Genomic DNA, 8796 nt, shown 5'->3' with positions numbered 1-8796 from the left:
ATTCCAGTCGATCTGCCATGCTTTCTTTGCTTTCATGCTCGCTTTCATCCTGTTCTTTCACTTCCTAAGCACTGTATCTTAAGGTTAAATCAGGGAGCTTTGAAGAGGCTGCCAGCCAGTGCCTTTGAAACACAAGCCACAATGTCAACTCCATGGCGTTTCAAAAGAGTACAACTTGACTTGTTAAATTTTTACGTTTTGTCGACATCGTTTATCTTCATTTTGGGTGAGAAAAACCAGCCACATTTGGGTTTCTTTTACTCTTTCCTAACCTCCCCAATTTACCTGCTTATTATTAAGGAAACTTTTTTTTTTTAATCTTCCCTCCTGTTCTGCTTTTCTTGCCAGCCTGCTCCCGTCTTCAGTGGACACTTCTTCTCCTTCTTCTCTTGCTTTTTTTTGCGACATTTACACAGATTTTTTTTCCTTCTTTCATTCAGTTTTTGCTCTCTCCCAGATTTCTTGCACAGGAAGGCATCTTGTATTTTCCAGGGAAGACCAGCTGGCTGTTCAGCAGCAGACAGCAGCAGACCCAGGCCTCCCACTTCCCCCTGTGGGCCTTCTCTCTCCCTCCCTCCCTCTTCCTCTCTCTCTCTCTCTCTCTCTCTCTCTCTCTCTCTCTCTCACTCTCTGTCTCTGCTGTAGCTACACGGGCAACCGTAACACAGGAACACATGAAAGCTGATTTTTAACCCATTGCGGTGAAGACTGGAGATTTGTTCCTGGCTGTTTTAAGAGGAAAATGTGATTTCATATGGTTCATAACTTAATAATACACAGCCAGGAAAGGATGAGATCTGTACCATGAAAGTCAGATGTCTTGTGCGTGTGTAGATCTAGTCCTGGCCATGCCTCCCAGGCCCATAATATGTTATAACATAGATAGATATTCTAATGCAAATCAGAGTGCATTTAGTATGATGAAACTTTCCTGCATATGATTGGGATTTATTGTCAGCAGAGGAAATGCTGTGCTATCATGAACAGAGCCCATGGCTGGAGTTGTAAATATGCAGTATACAGAAGTGTTTTACAAGATTAGAATAATATTCAGCACCCTCATAGCCCATTGGGAGTGAGTGCCTGTGTGCTAAGTATAGGTGATTTAGTAACTCGTCAGACCATTTTGTTTGGATTCCAGAAAAAAACGTTGTTAAAGTGTCATGTAAGAAAATATGCTGATATTTTGGGAATGACCATTTTTTTACATTGAGCTATACTAAGTGAATGATGAGTTAGTGCATATGAATCACATGTGTCTAACTTGGGGGTGTTTAAATCCACACATGTATGTTGTGCTAGGCCCATATCTCTCTTCTGGCCTCATAAGATAATACATAACTCTCTCCAATCTAAATGTAGCAACTTAAAAATAACATGCCAACATTGTAAATCTGTTTGGGTTGAAATGCGATAACTCGGCTTCATTTGTGAGAGCCACATATCATGCGGGCAGCCCCTGCATCATTCCCATGCTGAAGGTGCTCTACAGTATGACTGACTGTATGTAAATGTAGCACTCATACAATGGTGGAAGAAAGTTTTCGGACACCCTTAAAATTTTACACCATCTCAAATATTATCATGAAATATTTGTGGAAAAATCTTTTTTGTGTTTCAAAAGGTGTGGCTGCATTAGACAGATACAAACAAATACAAATTATATTTTTTTGTCTATTGTTTACAAGAAAAACTAACAAAACTAAATTCTTGACAAATTCTTCTGACCACAGAATCTTCGTCCAGTTCCTGGCTGTCCAGTTCTTGTGTGCCTGGGCCCAACGACGCCGGGCTAACCTCTGTCTCTCATTGATCAGGGGCTTCTTGATAGCCTTGTAGGACCTTAAGCCATGATCTAAAAGTCGGCCACGTACAGTGCAGGTGGAACACTGGACACCAGTTTGGTTTGACCACTGCTGCTGAAGCTCCTGTGATGTCATTCGGCGGTTTTGCCTGCACATGCGGATTAGGATGTGGTCATTTCTTGCTGAAGAAACCCTTGGACGCCTAGATCTTGGTTTGTCTTCCAAGCTGTTGGTTCGTCTGTATTTCTGCAGGACTGCATCTGCACTTCCTGGCTATCTGGCGGCAGCTGTACCCTTCCTGGCTGAGAATCTTTATCTTCAGGTGTGTTTCCTGCATTAAGTTCCTTGTTTTAGCCATTTTTTATGTCTGAATAACTTTCAAATGTGCTGGGTTTATATAGACACGAAGCTTGGCAACAAAAATTGTGTCTTTCAATAAAAAGAACGACCTTCATTACTGGTACCAAAATGACCCAATACTCAAAATTTCTTATGTGTTTTTATGGAACCAATCAATTTTAAGTTTTTAATGGCTTTTTTAGGCTGTGACTGTACTAAAAGAAATTGCACTTGAAGACCGAAGAGGGATTCTTAATGCAATATTTCACAAATGCATGGGGTGTCCGAAAACTTTTTTCCACCACTGTATGACACAGAGACAAAACTCCACCTTTCCTGATCATCCTTGTGTTGCATTAATTACTATGTTCTGTATTCACCACCGTGGCATCTACATGGTGCTATTCCCTGCAGAATGACTTCATTTCAGCCTGAAACAGGACCTCGGGCTGTTTCCCCAACAGTGGCCCCATCACACAAGGCCTCATGGTGATGTACCTGAGGTTTGTTTACCTCTCTGAGTCGCTATTATTCTGCAGCAGGACGTGCTCTGCCCTTGGCTTTAAATCTAAAAAGTCATGGATGACTTACGGGGTCGCAGGGAATGGTACAAACCCACCACTGCAGGCGACAGGAATGGTGTGTATGTAAATATGTAAAGATATAAATCCCTCATCAGAGTCACTGGTGGTGCTGGGGATGGCTGGCAGCCAGACATGAAGGCTGCTCCCGCTCCCTCGCTCTTTCCCTGGGCTGCCTGAAAGAACCGTGGCATTGTCCAGTCAGGCCCCCACAGCCGGGCCCCGGGCACAGACCTGCTGTCCAAGGAAACATGCAAAGGCCCAAAGACTCGAGAAGGCAGGCTATAGACTAGAGTGCTCAGATACCGCCTCATACTGTTTATGACCACGGCCAAAAGCTTCCACCTTTTTCCTCACTGCTACTTTCTTTCCAGTAGTTTGCTGCCAATGAGGAGGAAATGTCTGCAAAGCGCACTCTGGCTGTATAAGGAGACTCTCGCTGGAGCCAGACTGATGTCTAGAAGATGGAGATGAGACTGGAGACTGGAGATAGCTCTTCAGGCTGTTTCGCCTCCACCAGTGGACTGCAGATGTGCTTTTAATTCCCTCTCCTCCATTCCTTTTGCACATCTATTATTGGTCATTAATAAAAGATCCTGTCTACACTGATGAAAAGTTAATAACTAGATCTGGAGTCCACCAGTAGTTCTCAATTTTTTTAAATACCATAGCAGACTTACTGGAGACACACAGTTCCAACGCATACCTGATTATTAAATGGGTAGATGTGCATATGATGCCTGGGATTACATAAATGAAAGATGGCAGTATGGCCCAGTGGTTAAAAGGTGTGCTGCAATGCTTTTAAGCAAGACACTGAAGTCTTACCTAGATGAGACAGGGCTTAACTCTGTGCCTTGCTCAAGGAAACTATGAAAGCGATAAAAAAAAAAAAAGTCTGGTGTGGGGCTTGTGACTGTAATCTAAAGGCTACACCACAGTCTCTCCAACAACTAGGGCATGCCCTAAGAGGTGAAAATCAAAATTCAACAAGCTCCTGACTACGGAGCACACTGGTTTGTGAAGGACAGAAGTATGGCCACAGGCTGATTATAATGAGAGCAGTGTAATATTTTTGACCTTCCTTCACAGCTGAACTAAAACTGCAGGCACACCGCAGCAGGCTGCACGCTCCGTATTGTAGATTCCAGTCAAGGTTGTTCAACACTTTCTACTATAACTTTCACTTCAGCCAACGGTCTCCACTGTTTTACATTTACTTTCCTAACATTTTCCCTCCCCACATCCTTCATCTCGCTGCTCATCTCTTTATTTCCAGCAGCTGTCAGCAAACACAGCCGTGGCTTCCATGCAGTAGGATTGTGGTTTGAATAAATAGCGTAAGACAGAAAAGCATGCTTACCATAGTGAAACAGTTATTGTATATGAAAAGGAAAATAGGATGTTGTCCAATAAGAGAGAGAGAAAAAAATCTGGTCTAGTGGCAAACTAAACAACCTATATGGCAGCACTGAATCTATGGAAAAATTGGAGGCTATTTTGAAGGATGATACATTCGGACTCATTTTTATGGGCAAAGTAAAAGAAACTGGGACTTTGGTCGAAGATTATGTTTAAAATATTTGGCTCCATTAAAATTCATAGCAGTTTTGTATATAAAACAGTGAGCCTCACTAGGTTTGAATAACTAAAACACAAAATGATCTCCTAAGGTTTCGCACACAGCAACTAATGGTTAGAGGGAGCGTCTTCTTGGCTTAATTATAAACTTACATATTCATCCTGTTATTCCAAATCAGACAGGGTCATGACACTGGCTGATGAACCTGCATTTATAATATGAATGCTTGTGTGAGTATGTGTGCGTGTGTGTGTGTGTGTGTGTGTGTGTGTGTGTGTGGAGGGAAGGGGGGATTAATTAATGTGTCTCAGGGCAGAATCAATATTATTGGCTATAGAGACTGCTCGCGAGAGGACTAGTTGCTGTCTATAATAGGAAGAGAAAAACAACAGAGAGTAGCTGCTCATTTCTCAAGGCATTTTAATTGCTAGAATACAGTGCCAAGCTAAAAATGTCTTCACTTGGCCTCCAGCATGAGAAAGTAGGAGAAACTGCTCAGTACAACACCTCTGAATATATGCTGTGGGATACTGTTGTTTGTCATGGAAACAAGTGGAAATGTAATTTAGAAACAAAACTAAGCTGGGGTATGTTGCCTTCTATTATCAAAAAGGGTAGTGTTGTGTAGTGTGGATCGTCTGCCACCACAACTATAGGGGGCTACACCTGGGCTATGTGAGGTTTTGAGGTTGTGGGTCAAATCTTGACACTGCTTCAGCCTCTCTCAATGAAGAAAACAGAAACACTGTGGGTCCCAGGTGACCTAGTCATCTGTCAAAGGCCCCTCCTGTAAAAATCAATAGGTTGTGATACATTGCCAGGACATCTAACAGTCTCCTGACTCTACACATCCTCACAAGTGCAGCCTCTGACCTTTTTTTCTATCGATGAAAATGCTTCCTATATCCGAGTGATTGTTTCGAACACCAGTAGCCGCTCATTCTGCACTGCTGACAGTCTGCGTCTAGTGCATGTGTGTTTCCGTGGAGCATTCAGTGACTTTCTCAGAAGCAGCGTGCCTCTTAAAGTGCTGAAAACAGGACACAAACACAGTTCCAGCTCAATGGAAGCCACAAAATAACAAGCTACGCTGAAACTCGCTGAGACAATAAGGAACAGTCAGCTACCTCACATTCATTCTTCTCTGGTGTTTCTGCTCCTGGCATTCCAGCTTGGGACCACAAGGCCAGAAGCTACTGGCAGACTGACCAAAGTGGGCCGTATGGTCGGACAGTATATAACATCCAGCACTGGCTACCACAGCATCAAAATACTGGCGACTGAGCCTTTTCTGTCACGCTTTACTGCTTCTACTGCTGAGGTTTTCCCGAAACCGCTCATTTCAAAAGCCACTTTTCACCAGGCTCTGGGTCATTCACAGAATTCCATCTCTGCTCACCGGACCATTCATGATTTCTGATGGTTTCGAAGGAATAATGTCTTTGCCATTTTGTGTTGCTGTGCTGCAGCTTTTGCCTTCAAAGCCTTTGTACACGATTATGTGTGTACAGAATCCAGAATCCAGAATACATTCTGAATACAGAATCATTATAACACGTGTCGGTTCTTCACGTCATGATGATGTGAATAATTTCCCCTCGGGGATCAATAAAGTATTTCTGATTATGATGATGGTTTCGTACCTAGTTCTTAAAGTAAAGCTCAATCATAGCAATCACTCTGACTATTTTAGACAGGGTATATACTCCATTCTCATACCTCATTGCTTCTTCAACAGATGGTAGATCTAATCCATTTATTAGATGAGGCCTTTTTTCTAACCCATTCCATTTACAACCACACAGGCTACGCAGGCTTAGTAAATGGTTTAGTTACCATAGAGACCACATCTCATGTTATAACAAGGTGCATTTACCATGAGACTTCAAGGATAATGTATTTGTTTTGCTGTATGTAATGCACCCATGGAGAAATTAATGGCATAGTTGTGAATTCACTCTGTGTGCAAATAGCGTATGTTTCCCCAGAGTGGAGCTAAAATGGTAAAAACTCATGTAAATAGAATACCTTAGTGTTTTCCATCTCCAGTTGTTTTGACACCAAGATAAAAAAAAAAAATTGGCAGTATGTACACAGAACTTTCCCCAAAATTTCCCCAAAGTGACTAATATTGTTTTAAATGGAGGCATTTTTGAATGACAGTGGTTTTCAACACAGCTGCCAGTGAAACTCCCACAAATGTCCCCATGGGTCCAGTGTTTATTTCGATATAAATACATGTGTTTATTTTGGTGGAGCGCTCCATTCTCTAGGCTGAACACAGTGAGGCGGCAGCGGAGCCTTGCTTAACCTCTCTCACATCCTTGGCACTTGGTTTTAATTAGTTCCGTTGAGGCATCAGGGAGAAGTCGAGGACGATTTGTAGAGACGTTTTCATGCAGAAGAAAGCCACGTCATGAATCAGCCACTCGACAGCACATCTCCAGGGTTAAAAACAGTGTAAATCATGGGGAATTAAGAGGTATAGCAGTGGGCCAAGTCTTATACCATGTTGTCTTAACGTGGTGGTTGTGAATCAGCCTCATGACCTTTGCTGCCTGGAGTTCTCTTTGCTCCTGTTTTCCCTGCTGCACTCCACTTATACACTTGAGGCTGAGCAAACCTTTAATCCTCTACACTGTAACCAATCTTATTTCTACTGCTAATTCTTGCAATTCTTTGCTAGTTTCCATGATTTTGGTTTCAAGGATACTGTGGCTCCGGAAAAGACATACATGCCTTGTGATGATTGGCCAGTAAATGTACTTTCCCTCCAGGGTTACCAATAAAATCTTTACAAGTCAAAGAGTCATAATACTAGAATCTGATTGGCAGACAATACCAGTTCCTCTAGTTCAAATGAGGTAAACCCTCTGAGTGGGGGTTTTCCAGTTCAAATGCGGCAAGCTAGCTAGACAGGAAGGGTTTTGACAATATTTTAGCAGGGGGAAACAATCAAGACCAAGACCAGCAGCAATTCATTGCCTGTAGTTGGTCAGAAATGGACTGTACAAAAGGATCAATAACTTAAAATTAACCACCCAGACAAAATAACATTTTAGAATTATCTGAATTAAACATTTCTTATCATCTGCTTATATGAATAAATATATTTTACATTTCTTTAGTGGTGCCTATGCAGTGTTATACCTTGCAACTCACTGAATCAAATAACCCTTTGTAGGTTAGTGATTCTATACTGTTTAAGGTTTAATCTTTACATGAAAATAGGGAAAGAGGAGCACAATAGTTAGGCCTGACATTTATCTTTTAATTTTACACAAGAGCAAGAAAACACCCAGGGCCACATAATGACAAGAATAAGGAATATGCTGGACTTTTGTGCACCGTCTCCTGAATCTTATTAGTAGCAGTTAGAGATTGTCTTGTAACAGCAACATCGCAGGTCTGACCCCAGCGACGACCATGTGTCATCGAGGAAGACATCGAACCTCTACCCTCTCACTTGTCCTAAAATGCTCTGGATAAAGAGCTAAACGTCTCAAACCTTTTGTAAGTGGAACCTTGAGAATGTCATGTGGTTGCTAAGCATCAGATTGTTGCTTCTTTTTTTTTTAACACAAAGAAATACTGATTTCCATTTTTCGCAACAAAAAGTAGAGAAAATATACCTGCCTGCTGAATCAATGTTCCCTATAGATTTAAACATCAAGTGACGTTTCAACATAAGGTCTTCATCAGGCAAGTCTGACCTGCTCAGGATTAGTCAAGACTGTGGCCCAGCAGGTCTATATATAGACTCCACTCAATACCATTCAGGTGTCGCTACTAATTGTTTTAAACCATCATTGCCTGTTGAGTCACATCAAAATGAATAAGATGAATAGTCGACACAAAGCAAAGATTCAACATCCCAGGAAGGTTTGATGTCAGATTTCTCATTTAGTCCATGTTGAGACAGAGTATCAAGGGAATATATCCTGTATGTTTTCCTCTGGGGGAGTTTTTTTTTTTTTTTTTTTTTTTTTCATAGTCCCCACCTCTAGGGGGCATATTCACTGATTCAGTGCCAATCTCTCACTGGGCTGATGTAGTGTCCCACCTAAATAAAATGAGCTGCTAATGGATATTTGGTGTAACCTCTCCTTATGGGATGTTTTGCCACAGGCAATGTGCAGGACAGACAACACAAGTCGTGCTGCATGTAATCATACTGCAGGTCTTTATGTCTTGGCCAGTGTGGGGGTGGTTGAATGTTTTGTCTTTCAAATGCCATTGTCAAATGCCATCGAATTTGAGGTTATTGACACACTGATTTATGTACTCATGAAAACCTGCGCAGACTTTACAGTTAAATATAACAAAAACATCATCAATGAATCATTTGTGCAATTTTATCATTGACAAAAAAGGGTTGAAAAATGTATTTGTTTTGATTGGCATATGACAGCGCCATATGTTTGAAAAAAATAGTCACAAGAACTAAGGAAATGTTGGGGAATTGTTTTCACTCCTGTACTGTAATGCT

This window comes from Myripristis murdjan, chromosome 4 (assembly GCF_902150065.1).
Source record: "Myripristis murdjan chromosome 4, fMyrMur1.1, whole genome shotgun sequence".
Lineage (NCBI taxonomy): Eukaryota > Metazoa > Chordata > Actinopteri > Holocentriformes > Holocentridae > Myripristis > Myripristis murdjan.
Note: the sequence above shows the minus strand (reverse complement) of the source record.